The sequence below is a fragment of the Bos mutus genome, unplaced genomic scaffold (genome assembly GCF_027580195.1).
Source record: "Bos mutus isolate GX-2022 unplaced genomic scaffold, NWIPB_WYAK_1.1 CTG232, whole genome shotgun sequence".
NCBI lineage: Eukaryota > Metazoa > Chordata > Mammalia > Artiodactyla > Bovidae > Bos > Bos mutus.
The window spans coordinates 172,997-194,294 of NW_027219741.1; the positions used below are offsets into that span (position 1 = coordinate 172,997).

At 37.0% G+C, this 21,298-nt stretch overlaps 1 pseudogene; it reads right to left on the reverse strand.

The window, feature by feature from the left end:
- Positions 1-3,646: 3,646 nt before the first annotated feature.
- On the reverse strand, positions 3,647-16,250 carry LOC138986891 (olfactory receptor 1165-like; annotated as a pseudogene).
- Between the last annotated feature and the right edge of the window lie 5,048 nt (positions 16,251-21,298).

Sequence of the window (21,298 nt, forward strand, 5' to 3'; positions counted from 1 at the left end):
CAAGTAAAGGACAACAAAAGAAAATTACAGAAGAATCTTACTAATGATCACAGAATTTTAAATTATACATAAAATATTAACACATTAAACCAATCAACTAATTAAAAAGTAAATACATAATGCTTATAGTAATTTTCTTAGGAAAATCCCATATTTTGACATTAGAAAATTTTTGTAAATATGTTACCATATCAAAATATTAAAGGAGTCAAAATGAGGGAAATTAGGTTGATAAATTCAACATTCACTCACTGAAAAACAAAAGTATTGATACTTTCCTTGTACTAATGTTTTCAGAGAGTTAACCAAACACAGGAAAAAATAAAAGGAATAACATTGGAAATAACATATCCAGAAAATGTTTAGAGATTGTATGATATGCACGTTGAAAATTCAAAATAATCTACAAATAAATTATATAATTATTATGAAATATTGTTAGAGTTGCCAAAATGCATTGAATCCTAATTGCAAAACAATAAACATTTTACAAATGACATTTTAAATAGTATGAAAAATAATCACACATCCAGATTAATTTTAAAATATATGTAAGGACTTTATAAAAATATGATATATCTTATATTGTAAAACATGAAGTAGATCTAAATAAACATAATAATGTAGCATGCTTATGATTTGGAAGACTTGAGGATGCAAACTTATCATTCTCTGCAAATAGATCTACAGTTCTAGAGCATTTCTACACTAAATCTATTCAAGAATAATTCTAAAGTTTGTTTTAAAGGTAAAGATAAAAAATATCTTAAACATGCTGCAAGATAAAGAGTAACGTTTTAGGAGTTGCTGAACTTTATGTCAAAGCCTGTTAGTGAAGGGTAGTTTTGATTATAAAACAGCTAGAAGCATACAGAAAGTCTAGGAACAGAACTATAGATATACTGATATTTACTTTATGAATATTCTGGAACCATAGAGCAGTGTTAAAATGAGTGAATTTTTCAATAAGTACTTTTTTGGTAAATATATGCTAAGTCAAAATATAAAATCAGCTTATAGTCATACCCATAACAATTTACTTTCAGTTTGAAATAAATTTAAAAATCAATGTAAAAAGATAAAATAGAAACTCAAATTGAAAATAGAGGAAGTAGAATATAAAATATAATACTGTATGAGATTTGTGATAATTTAGCACATAAAATATGAGAATATCTTTATTATTTTGGAGGTAAGAAGTGGATCTTAAGACATTAAAAGCAGTTAATGTAATGAAACAGTTTGATAAACATTAATTCATTAAACATAAGGAAATGTGTGCACCTAAATACATCACCAACCGAGCGAATAGACACACCACAATCTAGGAGAAAATATTCATGATACATGTATCAAAGGACTTTTATTTAGAATGCATAATGAAATACATATTTCATAGTAAAATATTAAAAACCTAATAGAAAAATAGGTTAAAAAAAAACCTAAATAGGCCCTTCACAAAGAAGTAAGACAAGTCAAATGACTAATAACTAAATTATAGGAATTTAACCACATTAGTAAAGTGGAATTGAATTCATAATCAAAATGAAGTACCCCTACTCATCCACCAACCTGAAAATATTAAAATGTCTGCTATGACAATATTAAATGTTGGCAAGAATAGACAATAATTAGAACCCACATGCAATATAATTGGAATTTAAACTAATCCATCTATTTTGGAAAATTGTTTGATGGTACCTAGCAAAAGATCAGAAACAAGCTCCCTTTGATCCAGAACATTCAGAGATGGGGCATACCTCACATAGTGAGTGCTCATGTGCAATGCAGCACATACTTGTGTAACAATGGTCATGCAGCACTTCCATTAAAGACAGAAAAGGTGAAATAACCAGGAGTGAAATTGCTGGCTCATATGGTAGTTCTATATTTAGCCTTTGTGTGTGTGTTTGTGTGCGTGTGTGTGCAAAACTCCATACTATTTTCCATACAGTATGCAACTAGCTATACCAATTTACATTCTCACCCACAATGTACAAGGTTTCTCTTTATTCTAATTCTCTCCAAAAATTGTTATTTGCAGACTTTATAGAGGAAAGGAGAAGGGACAATTTAGGAATATAAAGTATATAAAATACTCTGTATAAAATATATAAGCTATAATGATACCATTGTCTCACGCCATAAGTTCTAGCTGTTATCCTTTGTATGCTGTGCCATGCTCAGTCACTTCAGTCATGTCCAACTCTTTGCGACCCTATGGACTGTAGCCCACCAGGCTTCTCTGCCCATGGGATTGGGTTGCCATGTACTCCTTCAGGGGATCTTCCCCACCCAGGAATCAAACTCATATCTCTGGCGTCGCCTGCATTGCAGGCAGGTTCTTTACCCACTGAGCCACTAAGTTTTAATAGTGTATAGTCTAAAAACATAATGAATCACTATATTGTGCACTAAAATTATTATAGCACTGTAAATCAATAATACTTCAATAGGGAAGAGGAAATAGGCAAAGTCCATTAGTATGAATAAACATTATCATATCAATATATTTGTTTTATGGAACATTCTTCAGCAATAAAAATGGAACTACTGTTACAATCACTTAAAAACTCTTTTAAAACAAAATGCTGAACCAGATTAGCCAGACATAAGGGAATGTACTCTAAAATTTTATTAAAACAAATTTCAAAAGCAGCAGTTAAATTTTATACTCTCAATAACCTATTCTCCAGTTAGAAGACAAAGTTTTGAACACAGCAATGGAGTTTGCTCCTAGAGGTATCAGAGAGGCACAGTGACTAGAAAAATGCTTACAGAAATGCTGTCAAGAGCTGAAGATGTCTTTAAATTCTTGGAGAAAGTAACATACAGGATGATTATACAGAATTACTTGTCTACCTATTTATCACATTTCATAATTTGAGAGTGAGAAAAAGAGAAAGGAAAGGAAGAGAAAAAAGAAAGAAAGAAGACATGGAACAGAAATTATTTGCAAATTCTGAGGATTTTAGGATGTGGACAGCCTTTTGCTGTGCTGTGCTTAGTCACTCAGTCTTAACCGACTCTTTGCAACCCCATGGACTGTAGTCCACCAGGCTCCTCTGTCCATGTGGATTTTCCAGGCAAGAATACTGGAGTGCCTTGTCATGCCCTCCTCTAGAGGATCTTCCCTACCCAGGGAAAGAACCCAGGTCTCCCATATTGCAGGCAGGTTTTTTACCATCTGTGCCGCCAGGGAAGCCCATGGACAGCGTTAGATGATCATTATTTTTCCTATAACACTCTGAAAGTGAGACAGAAACATAATTTTATTTCTTTTTTCTTTTAAACTGAAGGGATATTTTAAAATCACATTGCAGTTTATATATAAAACTGCAATGTGATTATATATATATAATTTTCTCAAGAGATTGTATCCCATTGTGTCTCAGTCACTAAAGAATCAACATCCACTTCAGGAGACATGAGTTCCATCCCTGGCTTGGGAAGATCCCCTGGAAGAGAGCATGGCAACCCACTCCAGTATTCTTACCTGGAGATTCCCCATGGACAGAGAAGGGGTCACAAAGATCACACTAATCAGCGAATAAGCACACATTTGAAGAAAATGTAATATTCATCAACACACTGTATAAAGCACATTTAAGAAAGTGCTCTCCTCTATCTCTCTTCTCACTCAAAATTACATTGGGTTAGAAAACATTTTGGTGTTGACTAATTTTCTGATAGACTCCTTCACATCATTAGTTCTAAGGCTGTAGATAGGGGATTTAGCATGGGGATCACTACTGTGAAAAGCACAGTGGCTACTTTGATGAAGATCCATGAGCTTCTGGAGTTGGGTACACAGTAGAGAAGAAGGATGACCCCATGGAAAATGGTGATGGCAGTCAGGTGGGAGGCACATGTGGAGAAGGCTTTTTGGAATCCACCAACTGAAGGCCTCTTGATGATTGTGACAACTATGAAAATATAGGAGGCGAGAATAGTCAGGAGGCAACATACCTCATTGAGAGTAGAAATCATAAAACATGTCATCTGACTGAAATAAGAGTTAGAGCAAGAGGCAGAGATGATGGCAGAATACTCACAGCCAAAGTGATGTGTGACATTAGAACCACAGAAGGACAGCTCCAAAAGAGAACATGTGATTGTCAAGGAACACATTCCACCCCATGTGTAGGTTCCAGTGACCAGGAGGCTGCAGAGCTTAAGAGACACAGCAACTGTGTATAGCAGGGGGTTACAAACAGCCACAAACTGGTCATAGGCCATCACCGCTAGCATAAACACTTCTTTAATCACAAGTGTGCAACCAAAGAAGAATTGCATCATGCAGCCCACTTAAAAGATAGTCCTTGTGTCCACAACCAAGATATCTAAGAGTTTGGGTGTGGTTATAGAAGAGTAACAAAAGTCAAGAAAGGAGAGATGGCTGAGAAAGAAATGCATGTGGGTATGAAGTTTGGGATTGATTCTGATGATCAAAATCATACCCAGATTCCCCATCACAGAGACTGTATAGACAGCAAAGAAGACCAAGAATAGGGGCACCTGGAGTCAGAGAGGATGAAGGTGATTCCAGCACTCTGATTTCTTTCATCCATCACTGTGCTTTCTGCCAGAGAAAACCAGAGTTCACCCTAAGCAAGCAGATATGACAGAAATAGAGGGTATTTTTTTTTTTTTTTTCTGAGCCTGGAAAGGAGACTGGTTTGCAGTGGTGAAGTCTGAGATTTCCCAGGAATGCAAATAAGACACGTTTGGAGCCCAAATGGTATACCGTGTGTCTACAGGTGTGGAGAGTGGAAGTCAGTTTCTGATGGAGGGGCAAGGAAAGGATGGACTGGGAAGAACTGAGTGTCACGGTGACTCAGAAAATGTCCTTGTTTGAATTTTCCAAACTTCTCAGCTCTGTCTCCCTTTTCTCCACATGGATAATTCCTTTCTTTAGCTTCATTTAATTGAATTTGTTTATTACACTTGCAAATTTTTGTTTGTTCATGCCATTCTACCTGCTCAAGATGTCCTCTGTTTTTCTCTCACTTTTCTTTAGTGCTCTCCAATCAGAAAAAGGCTTCCTGCCAGGGACCAGCCCCGGCTGATCCAGGGTATTCGAAGGAGAGACAGCGTAGGCGAAGATCAGGAAACAATTGCTTAATTAAACGTTAATTAAGGATATAAAGAGTAATAGAATGAGGATAGCTCAGTGAGGAAATTTAGTGGAGAAAAGCGGCTGAAATAAGGATAGCTCAGTAGGAAAATTCAGTCAAGAAAAGAGGCTGAATAAAATTCCAAAGCAGGGAATTAATGTCACCTATGAAGGCCGCAGGCTTCCTCCCAGGCTCTTTAAGGAGAGGAGACACTTAAGGCCTCCCCAGTCGGATCTTAAGCCCAGGCAAATTTAGTAGGCTTGACAAGCTTCCCGCCTCAGAGGAAAAATTCAGCCAGAAGGTGAAAGAAAGAACGACATGGGGAGACCAAATTTGGTGAACAAAAGGAGTGTACTTTATTTTTTCAAAGTATTTTATACCTTAAGCCCCACCAAATGTGCATAGAGGATAATGGGGAAGGGATGGAGTCATGCAAGGACAGCAGTTCCTGGTTCTAATCAAGCCAGGCTTTCAAACTTATCATATACAAAAGTTCAGGTGATTTACATCATCTTCTGGCCAGGAGGCCTGTTAACATTTTAAAAACTTATTTTTTCTCTAAAGGTGATTATTCCAAAGTCAGACGATTATTCTAAAGTCAGGCACCAGCCTCCAAAAAGCATTGGATAGAGTTGCATTCCTATAGGGCAAAGGTGAGGTGAGCTCAATCATTTTCTAAAAAAAGAATTAACTCAAGCGTCCAAGGTTACGAACATTGAGGCTACTACTTACATTTCTATACACCCATTATATCAATCAATACACTGCCAAGGACACAGTAGGTATAATTTATGGAGACTGAAAGCAGCAAACATTGGCCCAATAAGTGAAAAACCCTTCAACAATACAATTTCTAATCAATCTTTTAACTACTCAAAAGAATCTGTGTTTAGACAATTTAGAGCTTTGTTTTGTCCATTTTCCCATCTCCTCCCTCTCACAGTTGGGAGGCTCTGAACAATCACATGTGGCTGGAAAAAACCTATTCAGGCAGGCTAGAGGACTTCCAAAGGAGTTTGTAGGTTGAAACACTGTCACACCCAGGACTTATTAACTGGATCTGTAAGCTAACTCTTTTTTTCAGAGAGGGGTAGTGGGGGACAGCCCCCCGTAAATCAGAGGTGTAGGTGAAAGCACAAAGCAGAAAGTAGGCAGACTCTGGTTTTGGGGTAGATTGCTCGAGAATTTCAGGGAGACTCCTGAGGCTCTCGATCCCACCAACTCCTGCGTAGTTCAGCCTTCTTCCTCATGACCTTTGTCATGGGCGGGGTTCCTCACGCTGGCTCCCGGCAGTGATAGAATTCCAGTTGAGCTATTCCAGATCCTGAAAGATGATGCTGTGGAAAGTGCTGCACTCAATATGCAATATGCACCCAATATGCAATATGCCGGCTCCCGGCAGCTTCCCAGGTAGTGCGGTGGTAAAGAATCCTCCTGATAGTTCAGGTGATGCAAGGGACATGAGTTCAATCCCTGGGTCAGAAATATCCCCAGGGGAAAGAACTGGAAACCCACTCCAGTATCCTTGCTGGTGAAATCTGATGGACGGAAGAGTCTGGCAGACTACAGTCCATGGAGTCTCCAGTCACACAACCGAGATTCAGCACCCACCTCATCAGAGAAGCCTCCGGTTTATGTTCCCTTAATGATTTCACTAACTGGCCAATCCTTGGTAAAAGGTCACATATTGTATCTCCTAGAGAATATGAATGATGTCGTGTTAACAATCTAGACTCTTTAATCAAGTGAACTTGCCTTCAAATTTAACCTCAGTCACTTATTAATATGTCTCTCACAAGTTAAGCTCTCTGAAAGCTTACCTAGAGAATATAATTCTATTACAAGAATTTGTTTTTACTGCACAATTTGTATAAAATATAACTTAAATTAATGAATTATTTTTTAAAACGTTTAAGACTTTAATTTCACATGTAATAAATGCCCCCCCCCCCCCCACCAAATCTAGTTTAGAATACTGAAGTGGATAGCTATTCCCTTCTCCAGGGAATCTTCCTAACCCAGGGATTGAACCCAGGTCTCCCATATTACAAGCAAATATTTTACCAGCTAAGTCACAAGGGAAGACCAGAAATACTTGAGTGGATAGCCTATCCCTTCTCCAGCAGATCTTCCTGACCCAGGAATCGAACTGGGGTCCCATGCATTGCAGGCAGATTCTTTACCAGCTGAGCTATCAGGGAAACCCAACTTTAATTATTTTCTAAAAATTTAAGACTTTAATTTCACATGTAATAAATGGCCCCCACCAAATTTAGTTTCCTCTCTTGTATTTCTAATGCTGTTGTTCATGTTTACTTTGAATTTGAAATATATGACCTCAAAATATTCTACAATGTAGCACTCCCTATAATTTTATGAAGTCTGAAATGGTGCAAATAGTGATTAAGAAGTAGAAAAAATGCATACATGGAGGAAATCTTTTTCTTACTTAATTATTTTCTAATGGTTCTTTCTTAGCTGCACATTTCCATTAATGTCTCAAGCCATCAAGGCATAAGCTTTGTTTTGTCCATTTTTCCCTGTCTTTGTCTGTATCTCTATGATTTCTTTTCCATCCAAGGTTAAAGCTGTGAAAAAATGTAATTAGGGCAAAATGAACATATTCTTCAAAATATACTCCCATCTCTATTGCTAGCTACCACCCATCTACTCAGCGGCCATCTTTATTTACCCTACCTACAGCCATCCTTCAGGACTAATTTTCATTCATTCTTAGTTTAAAATCATACTCAAATACTTACCCATATTCAAAATCATCTCCATACAAATTACCTTCAATCTGAACGCTTCTGTCTGGATTTCTGTGATCTCTCAAAGAACTAAACTACCAATGCAGTAGACATGAGACACGGGTTCTATCCCTAGGTTGGGAAAATCCCCTGGAGGAGTGTATGTATTCTTGCTTGGAGAATCCCATGGACAGAGGAGCCAGGCAGGCTATAGTCCATAGGTGTGTTTATAAAGAGTCAGAAAGGACTGAAGTGACTTAGCATGCACAGTATCACTGCATTGATAGCTACTTCTTTCACTTTACTCACTGCAGGAATTTTTATTTTTGTGCACAAAACACACACATTTTGGTATATAAAAGCATTATGACCTTTTATATCAAATACCAGGCAACATATTTTAGACTACTTTGGGGTTTAATTCAGAACTCAAATTTGCTGTATTGCTCCAACTTGCTTTCACCTGCATGATTTTAAACTCAAAAATATTAATGTGAAGTCTGACATATTTCTCTACAGTTTTATAGATTTATCTTTAATATTTCCCTATTTTTTATTTTTAATTGAAAACAAATACTACTATTTGAATGTCCACCAAAGACATCATTCAGCTATATAAGCAAAGTTCAAAACTAAATGCATCCCATAAATATTAAAGATATAAGAAATAAGTTCAATATCTTATATTCTTACCCTTAAATGAATTAAATGAATACCATTTCATTGCAACTGGGGTTGCATAGGTGCTTCTCTGCCAAAATTATTGTTAATTTCAGAGTTTCCCACATCAGAATGAAAGCAAATCACTTAATTTAAACAACTCACCAGAAGCCATATTGTCTTTATAGATTGATTTACTGAAGACTTCTTTAATTTAAATAAGAATCTTGAAAAGTATTTAACAAAAATACTTACATTTAATTAAAATTGTTGTAATAAGAGTATTGTAACCTCTTCCAAAGTATATTTCAGTAAAGTCATCAAGAAAATTACATTTTTTTCTCATTAAAAAATAGAGACACTCTCAAGGGTAAGTGATACTTGTAAACTAAACTTAGGGATCATGCTGTATATTTACGTCTACCTGAGTGACTTTGCAGATTCACACCCCAGAGAATTTTGATTGGGGTGTTTTCCATGAGCTACAAACAAGACCATTTAAAGAAAATCCCGTACTCCTCATTTAAAGTATAATTTCTTTTAAATCATTAAATCATATAGGAAACTTGAACATGTTTATCTTATCTTAGATAAATAACACCAGCAATCAACCTGTTTATATTTATATTTATCATGGAAGACGTGAATTCCAAAATTCGGAAAGAGAAAATCACAATTACTGTCCAATAGACCAAGCATAGTGTTGTTCCTGTGTTATGTTTATTTCAGTATTTCCTCTAAGTTTTCTTATTTGGACATCTACATTTTTGTGAAAAAACACATTCAATATCACACTGAATAGAAATATGATATTATGGCATTTGCAGTTATTATTGTATCTCAATGTTTCCCTGTTTTATTAAAACTTGTTGAATATACATTTTTCAATAATGCAATTGATAAAACCTATCAATTATGTGGTATATTAATGGTCTATTTCATCATAATAAACTGCTGCAGATTCAATGGCTTGAAAAATACTCATTATTTCAGAATTTTGTATGCCCGAAGTTAGGCATAATACACCTGGTCCCTCTTTTCAAGTTATCAAAAGGCTGAAATCAAAGTGTCATCAAGTTTCTCATCTAGAAATTGGTTATCTTCCAAGCTCATTCATATTGTTGGAATTATGCACTTCCTTGAAGTTGTAGGAATAAGGTCTTGTTTCCTTGACATCTGTTTTGGGGTTATTCACAGTTCCTAGAATCCACTCCTTGGTATCCACTTTGTTTTATCCACTCAAGTCACTCTCACACTTCAAATCTCTCTTTCAACACACTCTTATAATTCATACATGTCTTTAAAGAGGGGTTCAAGCATTTTTAACAAGTCATCGGATTATATGAGACTCACCAATCAGGACAGTCTTCTTTTCTTGTGATCAACTGATTTAAACCAGTTATAATTTAAAATTATTTTCCAGCAGCTCTCAGATTAATGTTTAATTGAATGGCTAGTTGAAGATATGTGTACACCAAATGGTGGGGAGTTTTAAGGACTAGTTTTGACTTTTACTTGTCACTCATAATGTCAACATTTTTGTAATCTCTCTATTTATATCTCATTCTATTGAAAATAGCACCTACTTGCTTGAATATTTTACTTAAGAGAAGAAACTTGATGATATGTGATTCCATCTTAAGAGGATAAAAAAGCAAACATAGTTTTTAATCTCACAATAAATAGAAGAAGGAAAAGATGAGAATGGTGATCAAAAATAGAAAATGGCAGTGAAATAAAAATGAGGGATTGAGCAAAACTAAAATGCTGATGTTTAAAATCATACATAAAATCAATCATCTGTTAGATAAATTTATTAAAAATAACAGATAGTAACACAATTGCTACTCAATAAAAAAAATGGGACTTCATTACAGATGCTGTCAATGTGGAAAAAATAATTAGGGAGTATTATGTATAATTTTCTTCCAAAAATTTTGACTTCTTAGTTGATGTAGAAAAATCATTTGAACCATGCAAATGAACTCACCAAAGATGAAATACAAAATATGAATAGCTTCTATCTTCTTATGAAATTGAATTTTCAGTTAAAAATCTTCCCACAAGGAGAACCCCAGGTCCATACTATTAAATGGTAAATTATGTCAAGCATTTAAGTAATAAATAGCACAAAAGAAAAACATGCACGGATATTTGAATAAACAGAGCAATACAAGATATATGCAACACTTTTCTTCATCCCATTAATATAGCTCATACTCAAACTGGAGGCATTTGGGGTTTGAATTCAGTCAGTCTGGCACCAGAATTTGTGATCTTAGTTAAAAACTTATGTCATTTGATTGCAACTGGGCCATAAAGATTCTTAAAGGATAAGCTTATGATCATGGGTTTTATAGTCTCATAATTGGGAAGGTTTTCATTGAAGGAAGGACTTAATTAGAATTTTGCTCCAGGAGGATGATTCAGACAGGAAGGGGAGGAGGGGCTAGAGGAGGAAATAAAACTGGAAATGTTATTTAAACTTGATGCTGTTACTTTCTTGCCTATACTTTGTGTGAAACATGTACTTAGGGTTAGGTTTATCTGTATGTGACAGCTCTCTAATTCCCAAAAATCCATGTACATAAGAATATCCCAAGAGGCTTGTTTAAAATGAACATTCCTGGATTTTTCTGCCAAATATCCTTGAGTTCAACTGATTTCCCAGGTGATTCGGACAGAGGTTCTAAGAAACCAAAGATTTGATAGAAACCAAAGATTTGATATGATAGAAACCAAAGATTTCTGGATTTGATTTTCAGCTACAAATATCTAGAACCCAGCGCTGTGCAAGTACAATGATAGAATTCTTTGGCCTGCTTCCTGACCTTCAGAAGCTCAGGATTTGGTTGAAGAGGCAAAGACAATTCAATCAACAAAGTGCAAAACCTGAAAATGATTAATTAGTTTAGAATGTGTGAATCATAACTCTATAGTTTAAAAACTGATAGCTGACATGCGGGTTACTGGCAACCATCAGTATATATATATTATTTTGTCCCCAGTAAAAAATGTATTTCTCAAGGAAGCAAAAATTGTAAATGAAGGTATGAAGTTTATTTTTAGAGACATAGCACAACAAGTGGGAGAGCAGGCAGAGAAACTGTTTAGTTAAGATCGAAGCAAGGCAGAGAGGCACACCAGGAAAGAAAGGGTGTGGGTGTCCCCTACAGTGAGGAGGAGCCACCACCAATATTTCTGATCATTTTCTGAGTTTTGGGACATCTCTGGTGTTTCATGGGTTTCCCTGGTGGTTCAGAGGTAAAGAATCCATCTTCCAGGAAGAGGACACATGTTTTATCCCTGGATCAGGTAGATCCTCTAGAGAAGGAAATGGCAATCCACTCCAGTATTCTTGCCTGGAGAATCCCGTGGATAGAAGAGCTTGGAAGGCTACTGTCCATGGGGTTGTAAAAGAGATATGACTTAGGAACTAACCAACAACCATCAACAAGAAAACCAGACAAAGATGTTGTAAAAAAAAAAAAAAATCAAGATAACTAATGTGCTTCATTACAGAAATACTGAATAAAATATTAGAAAATAAAATGTCACAGTATATGATAGAAAAATAAATAATGATGGGGTGGGGAGGAACCAAAAAATTACCTGTATAGCAGCAAACAAGATATATAAGAAAATTCCTTCAATCTGATGAAGATCACCTACAAAAATACCTATAGCTAGAATTATGTTTACTGTAAAAACAGAAAAAAATCCTACATAAAGTAAAATAACTTGATTTTCTGCTAACCCTGTGTATAACAGCAACCAAAAAAATAATGTCCTCAACCACTTTTACTCAACATCTTATTCTATATTTTTGTTGAATAAGGAAAGAAAATTATAATTACTGGAAAGTAGAAAGTAAAACTCTCTTTATTTGCCAGCTAGATTTTGTGTATAGAAAGTTCTAAGGAATCTGCAACCAAAATATGAAAAAAAAATGATGACAGAATGCGATAGTGTTGCATAAATGAATATATATAAAAATATCAATTGCATCATTGTATTCTAATGGTGAGCAAATAGAAATGACTTTTTAAAGCCTTGCTGCTGCTGCTGTTGCTAAGTCTCTTCAGTCATGTCCAACTCTGTGCAACCCCATAGACGGCAGCCCACCAGGCTCAGCCATCCCTGGGATTCTCCAGGCAAGAACACCGGAGTGGGTTGCCATTTCCTTCTCCAGTGCATGAAAGTGAAAGGTGAAAGTGAAGTCGCTCAGTCGTGTCTGACTCTTAGTGACCCATGGACTGCAGCCTACCAGGTTCCTCCATCCATGTGATTTTCCAAGCAAGAGTACTGGAGTGGGGTGCCATTGCCTTCTCCGTGACCCAGGAATCCCACTGCTGGGCATACACACCGAGGAAAACAGAACTGAAAGAGACACGTGTACCCCAGTGTTCATCACAGTACTGTCTATAATAGCCAGGATATGGAAGCAACCTAGATGTCCATCAGCATATGAATGGATAAGAAAGCCGTGGTACATATACACAATGGAGTATTACTCAGCCATTAAAAAGGTTACATTTAAATCAGTTCTAATGAGGTGGATGAAACTGGAGCCTATTATACAGAGTGAAGTAAGCCAGAAAGAAAAACACCAATACAGTATACTAACACATATATATGGAATTTAGAAAGATGATAATGATAACCCTGTATGCAAGACAGCAAAAGAGACACAGATGTATAGAACAGTCTTTTGGACTCTGTGGGAGAGAGAGAGGGTGGGATGATTTGGGAGAATGGCATTGAAACATGTTTAATATCATATAAGAAATGAATCGCCAGTCCAGGTTTGATGCATGATATTGGATGCTTTGGGCTGATGCACTGAGATGACCCAGAGGGATGGTACGGGAAGGGAGGTGGGAGGGGGGTTCAGGATGGGGAACACGTGTATATCCGTGGTGGATTCATGTTGATGTATGGAAAAACCAGTACAATATTGTAAAGTAATTAGCCTCCAATTAAAATAAATTAATATTAAAAATAAAGTATAATTTGCAAGACTCATTCATGCACGCATGTATATGTGTGTGTGTTAGTCTCTCGGTCATGTCCAACTCTTTGTGACCCCATGGGCTGTAGCCCACCAGGCTCCTCTGTCCATGGAATTCTCCAGTCAAGAATACTGAAGTTGGTTTCCATTTCCTTCTCCAGGGCATCTTCCCAACCCAGGGATCGAATGCAGGTCTCCTGCAAGCATAAGGATTATCAATAAACTGTTGATAGCTAAGCTGTAATCCCTGAATACCTTAATTACACCAAAGGCAAGCAATTTCTAGTATTCATGGTCAGCAGGCCATATTTTTCACAATGATAACCTATTTCTGACATTCTATACTCTAACAAGAAAGTGAAAGTGTTAATCACACAGTCATATCTGATTCTTTGGGACCCCATGGACTGTAGTCCACCAGGCTCCTCTGTCCATGGAATTCTCCAGGCAAGACAGCTGGAATGGCTGACCATTCCCTTCTCCAGGGAGTCTTCCCAATCTAGGGACTGAACCCAGGTCTCCTGCATTGCAGGTGGATTCTTTACCATTTGAGCCACCAGAGGAGCCCACACTCTTATCAGGAAGAGGTTAATTTCTATTCAACACATGTACACTAGAAATATTTGTCACAGCCATCTAGAAGTATGAACTTTTCAATTAAAACTCTAGGGGATTGCCTTTGGATTTGTACATTCTTGGGGAGATGTATATATATATATATATATAGTATTACAGCCAAAGTATTTTTAAATTAATCACAGTAAATTCAGTAGTTAATATGCTGCTGCTGCTAAGTCGCTTCAGTCGTGTCCGACTCTGTGCGACCCCATAGACAGCAGCCCACCAGGCTTCCCATTCCTGGGATTCTCCAGGCAAGAACACTGGAGTGGGTTGCCATAAAGTTTCTTATAGCTAATAACAATTTTATTAAATGTGAGTTGAGAAAAGTCATCCATTCAGAATGGAATGAGTTTTGCATTTAACCAAATTATTTTTCTAAAACTGTAAATTGCAAGAATGATATATTTTCCCTTTTGCTTTAATATGTTGATTTGTGGTTATTTGTTCATGATTGTTAAACCACTTTTCAGTTTCTGGAATAAAATGCAGTGTGTTAATATTCTGTCTTGAATATTCATTATCTAACCTCATGAGGAAGATTGATCTATAAATTTATTTCTTATAATAGCTTTGTTTGAATTGATTTTTAAAAACTCAGTGAATATAATACATTATTAAGTATCCTCTCAATCTATTCTCTAGAAAGATTTGTACATGATATGATTGGCAATATTTCTTAAATCTATGGAGAAATTCACCAACATAATAAACAGGGCATAGGATTTCTTTGTTAAGAAGTTTTTAAAAACAAATTCCATTACTTTGTGCTTCCCCAGTGACTCAGTGGTAAAGAATCCACCTGCAATACAGAAGGCACAGGAGATGGGGGTTCAATCCTGGATCAGGGATATCTCTTGGAAAAGGGCATGACCACCCACTCCAGTATTCTTGCCAGGAAAATCCCATGGACAGAGAAGCCTGGCAGGCTAAATTCCATGGGATCACAAAGAGTCAGACATGACCGAGCACACACAGACATCCATTACTTTAATAGATAAGACTTTACCTAGATATTATATTTTTATTGTATAAGATTGAATGCTATGTTTTTTTCAAGGAAGGTGTTTATTTCACTAAGATTTGTAATTTCTTAATAATATTGTTCACAATATATTCTTATCTGCCATGCCTGTAGAATTTTACCTATGCCCATTTTTCCCCCTAATCAGTAAAGAAAGAGATAAAGTTTGGATTATTTTTAACTCAGTATGTCAAACTCAATATACAACATGCCTTTGTTGTCTCTCTTTTCCCTCAGAAACTAAATCAATCATAGTAATGATAATGAGAAATAAATCAAATGGCAAGGTCATATCAATAAAAACAATGGTGGGATTTCCCTGGTGGTACAGGGGTTACCTTTGCTTCCACTGCAGTGAGCACAGGCTTTATTCCTGGTTGGGAAGCTAAGATCTCACATGCTGTGCAGCACAGCCAAAAGTAAAAATAAATAAATTAAAACAATGGTAAAATAAAATCCAGCTAATATGATCTTATCATTATGAAGGAGTATAGATGAATGAAGCAGAGAGGGCATGGCTACAGTCAAGCATGCTTTAACATGCAGAGCTAAAGAACAATGACATAAATTTTAGAGCCCCTAAGAGTCTCAGGGTTTAAAAGAATGAACAAAATAAATACTGAAGTCTGTATGAAGACAAAACAGTCAAGGATAAACAGGATCCATTTACAGGGAAGAAAAGATGTCAGAAGTTGCTCTAATGAATAGTGAGATTACTTCAAAGTTATCATAAAGAATATGTGGTAATGGCAGGTACTTCAAAGGAATATAAGAAAGATGTATTAAACTGAATGAGCCCTAAGGCACCACCAGGCCTGCTCACAGAACAAAGGGCTGAACAGAACCAGCCGGCTGTAGACAATCCCCCTCTGGTGACAGGCAGCCAGAGCCAGAAGGGGGCAATCTCAGCCCCAGAGAGATATTATCTACCAAACTGCAAGCAGGCTTCTTTGCTAACTAAGACTTTTTGGGGTTCTGGACAGTCATCATCCACCTGAGAAGGTGCGCCAGTCGTACACCCAGAAAACCGAGCAGCAGGGATGGGAGAGGCGATCAGTCGCAATGACCATGCTCGCCAAACACCTCATCACCTGAGCTGCTTGGACCTGGGAAGGGCACAAAACTCAGGCCCAAAGGAGTCTGCGCCTCTGAGGACTACCCGAGAGGCTTAGACCCGGGCAGTGCATGCAGCCCAGGGCCAGCCTCGGACAGCTACCCGTGAAGCAACCTAGAGCCTGAGCTGTGTGGGCAGGGAGGGTGCACGCGCCATGAGCGGGGGCAGGCCCAGTGTGGCTGAGATACTGCGAACACATGCCAGTGTTATTTGTTTGCAGCATCCCTCCCTTCCCACAGTGTGACTGAACAAGTGAGCCTAAGAAAAAGTGTCCACCACCACCCGCCTTGTGTCAGGGCGGAAATCAGACACTGAAGAGACCAGCAAACAGAAGAAGCTAAAACCGAGGGAACCACCTTGGAAGTGACAGGCACAATAGATTAAAACCCTGTCATTAGTACTGACTACATAGAAAGGGGCCTATAGATTTTGAGAAATATAAGCTGGACCAAGGAACTATCTGAAAATGAACTGACCTCACACTGCCCACAACAACACCATAGAAAGTCCTAGATATAATTTTACTATTTTACAATCATTCTTTTCATTTTTATTCACTTTTTAAAAATTTTAAGTCCTCTGTTACTCCTTTAATTTTCATTTTTATAACCTACTATTACTTTTCCAAAAAAGACTATTTTTTAGAGCAAACTTTCATATATATATATATATATATATATATATATATATATATATATTTAAAAATAATTTTGGTGACTTTGTTGTTGTTGTTGTTGTTGTTTTCTTTTCTTTAATATTGTATTTTTGAAAATCAACCTCTACTCTAGAATTTTAATCTTTGCTTTTAGGTTTTTGTTATCAATTTTGTATCTTTAAGAACCCAATCTTCAGTACCCATTTTTACTCTGGAGTGAGAATACTGGCTTGACTGCACTCTCCCCCTTTGGACTCTCCTTTTTCTCCACCAGGTCGCCTCTGTCTCCTCCCTCCCCCTTCTCTTCTCTACCCAACTCTCTGAATCTCTGTGTGTTCCAGATGGTGGAGAACACTTAGGGAACTGATTACTGGCTGAATCTATCTCTCTCCTTTTCATTCCCCCCTTTTATCCTCCTGGCCACCTCCGTCTCCTTCCTCCCTATTCTCTTCTCTGTATAACTCCATGAACATCTCTGAGTGGTCCAGACTGTGGAGTGCACATAAGGAAGTGATTACTGGCTAGCTTGCCCTCTCCTCTTTTGATTCCACCTCATCTCATTTGGGTCACCTCTAACTCCCTCCTCATTCTTCTCTCCTTGTAACTCTGTGAACCTCTCTGGGTGTCCCTCACTGTGGAGAAACTTTTCATCTTTAACCTAGATGTTTTATCAACAGTGCTGTATGGAAGGAGAAGTCTTGAGACTACTGTAAAAATAAGACTGAAAACCAGAAACAGGAGGCTTAAGTCCAAATCTTGAGAACATCAGAAAACTCCTGACTCCATGGAACATTAATCCATAGGAGCTATTCAAATGCCCCCATACCTACACTAAAACCAAACACCACCCAAGGGCCGACAAATTCCAGAGTAAGGCATACCATGCAAATTCTCCAGCAACACAGGAACACAGCCCTGAGCTTCAATATACAGGCTGCCCAAAGTTACTGTAAAACCACTGACATCTCATAACTTGTTACTAGACACTTCATTGCACTTCAGAGAGAAGAAATCTGGCTCCATCCACCAGAACACGGACACAAGCTTCCCTAACCAAGAAACCTTGACAAGCCACCGATACAACCCCACCCACAATGAGGACACTCCATAATAAAGAGAACTCCACAAACTGCCAGAATACAGAAAGGCCATCGCAATATAAACAAGATGGAGAGACAGAGGAATACCCAGCAGGTAAAGGAACAGGATAAATGCCCACCAAACCAAACAAAAGAGGAAGAGATAGGGAATCTACCTGATAAAGCATTCTGAATAATAATAGTGAAAATGATCCAAAATCTTTAAATGAAAATAGAATCACAGATAAATAGCCTGGAGACAAGGATTGAGAAAATGCAAGAAAGTTTTAACAAGGATCTAGAAGAAATAAAAAAGAGTCAATATATAATGAATAATGCAATGCCGCTAAGCTGCTAAGTCACTTTAGTCATGTCCGACTCTGTGGGACCCCATAGACGAAAGCCCACCAGGCTCCCCCGTCCCTGGGATTCTCCAGGCAAGAACACTGGATTGGGTTGCTATTTCCTTCTCCAATTCATGAAAGTGAAAAGTGAAAGTGAAGTTGCTCAGTTGTGTCTGACCCTCAGTGACCCCATGGACTGCAGCCAATAAATGATATCAAAAACACTCTGGAGGCAACAAATAGTACAATAAAGGAGGCAGAAGATAGGATTAGTGAATTAGAAGATAGAATGGTAGAAATAAATGTATCAGAGAGGAAAAAAGGAATATGAATTAAAAGAAAGGAGGACAATCTCAGAGACCTCCAGAACAATATTAAATGCTCCAAGGTTCAAATCATAGGAGTCCCAGAAGAAGAAGAAGAAGAAAAAAAGACCATGAGAAAATACTTGAGGAGATAATATTTGAAAACTTCCCTAAAATGGGGAAGGAAATAATCACCCAAGTCCAAGAAATCCAGAGAGTCCCAAACAGGAAAAACCCAAGGCAAAACACCCCAAGGCACATATTAATCAAATTAACAAAAACCAAACACAAAGAACAAATATTAAAAGCAGCAAGGGAAAAACAACAAATAATACACAAGGGGATTCCCATAAGGATAACAGCTGATCTTTCAATAGAAACTCTTCAGGCCAGGAGGGAATGGCAAGACATACTTAAAGTGATGAAAGAAAATAACCTACAGCCCAGATTACTGTACCCAGCAAGGATCTCATTCAAATATGAAGGAGAAATCAAAAGCTTTACAGACAAGCAAAAGCTGAGAGAATTCAGCACCACCAAACCAGCTCTGCAACAAATGCTAAAGGATATTCTCTAGACAGGAAACACAAAAAGGGTGTATAAACTCGAACCCAAAACAATGAAGTAAATGACAACAGGATCATATTTATCAATAATTATCTTAAACATAAATGGGTTGAATGCCCCAACCAAAAGACAAAGACTGGCTGAATGGACACAAAAACAAGACCCCTATATATGTTGTCTACAAGACACCCACCTCAAAATAGGGGACACATACAGACTGAAAGTGAAGGGCTTGAAAAAGATATTTCATGCAAATAGTGATCAAAAGAAAGCAAGAGTAGCAATATTCATATCAGAAAATAGACTTTACAACAAAGGCGGTGAAAAGACACAAAGAAGGATACTACATAATGATCAAAGGATTAATTCAGAAGAAGATATAACAGTTGTAAGTACATATGCACCCAACATAGGAGCACTGCAATATGTAAGACAAGTGTTAACAAGAATGAAAGGGGAAATTAACAATAACACAATAATAGTGGGAGACATTAATACCCCACTCACACCTATGGATAGATCAACAAAACTGAAAATTAACAAAGAAACACAAGCTTTAAATGATACAATAGACCAGTTAGACCTAATTGATATCTATAGGACATTTCACCCCCCGAAAAATGAATTTCACCTTTTTCTCAAGCGCACATGGAACCTTCTCCAGGATAGATCACATCCTGGGCCATAAATCTAGCCTTGGTAAATTCAAAAAAATAGAAATCATTCCAAGCATCTTTTCTGACCACAATGCAGTAAGATTAGATCTCAATTACAGGAGAAAAACTATTAAAAATTCAAGCATGTGGAGGCTGAACAACACGCTGCTGAATAACCAACAAATCACAGAAGAAATCAAAAAAGAAATCAAAATATGCATAGAAACGAATGAAAATAAAAACACAACAACTCAAAACCTGTGGGACACTTTAAAAGCAGTGCTCAGGGGAAAGTTCATAGCAATACAGGCATACCTCAAGAAATAAGAAAAAAGCCACATAAATAACCTAACTCTACACCTAAAGCAACTAGAAAAGGAAGAAATGAAGAACCCCAGGGTTAGTAAAAGGAAAGAAATCTTAAAAATTAGGGCAGAAATAAACGCAAAAGAAACAAAAGAGACCATAGCAAAAATCAACAAAGCCAAAAGCTGGTTCTTTGAAATGATAAATAAAATCGACAAACCATTAGTCAGACTCATCAAGAAACAAAAGGAGAAAAATCAAATCAATAGAATTAGAAATGAAAATGCAGAGATCACAACAGACAACACACAAATACAAAGGATCATAAAAGACTACTATCAGCAATTATATGCCAATAAAATGGACAACGTGGAAGAAATGGACAAATTCTTAAAAAAGTACAATTTTCCAAAATTGAACCAGGAAGAAATAGAAAATCTTAAGAGACCCATCACAAGCACGGAAATTGAAACTTAATCAGAAATCTTCCAGCAAACAAAAGCCCAGGTCCAGAAAGCTTCAGAGCTGAATTCTACCAAAAATTTAGAGAAAAGCTAACACCTATCCTACTCAAACTCTTCCATAAAATTGCAGAGGAAGGTAAACTGGCAAATTCATTCTATGAGGCCACCATCACCCTTATACCAAAACCTGACAAAGATGCCACAAAAAAAGAGAACTAGAGGCCAATATCACTGATGAACATAGATGCAAAAATACTTAACAAAACTCTAGCAAACAGAATCCAACAACACTTTAAAAAGATCATACACCATGACCAAGTGGGCTTTATCCCAGGGATGCAAGGATTCTTCAATATCTGCAAATCAATCAATGTAACACACCACATTAACAAATTGAAAAATAAAAGCCATATGATCATCTCAATAAATGCAGAGAAAGCCTTTGACAAAATTCAACATCCATTTATGATAAAAACTCTCCAGAAAGCAGAAATAGAAGGAACATACCTCAACATAATAAAAGCTATATATGACAAATCCTCAGCAAACATTATCCTCAATGGTGAAAAATTAAAAGCATTTCCCCTAAAGTCAGGAACAAGACAAGGGTGCCCACTTTCACCACTAC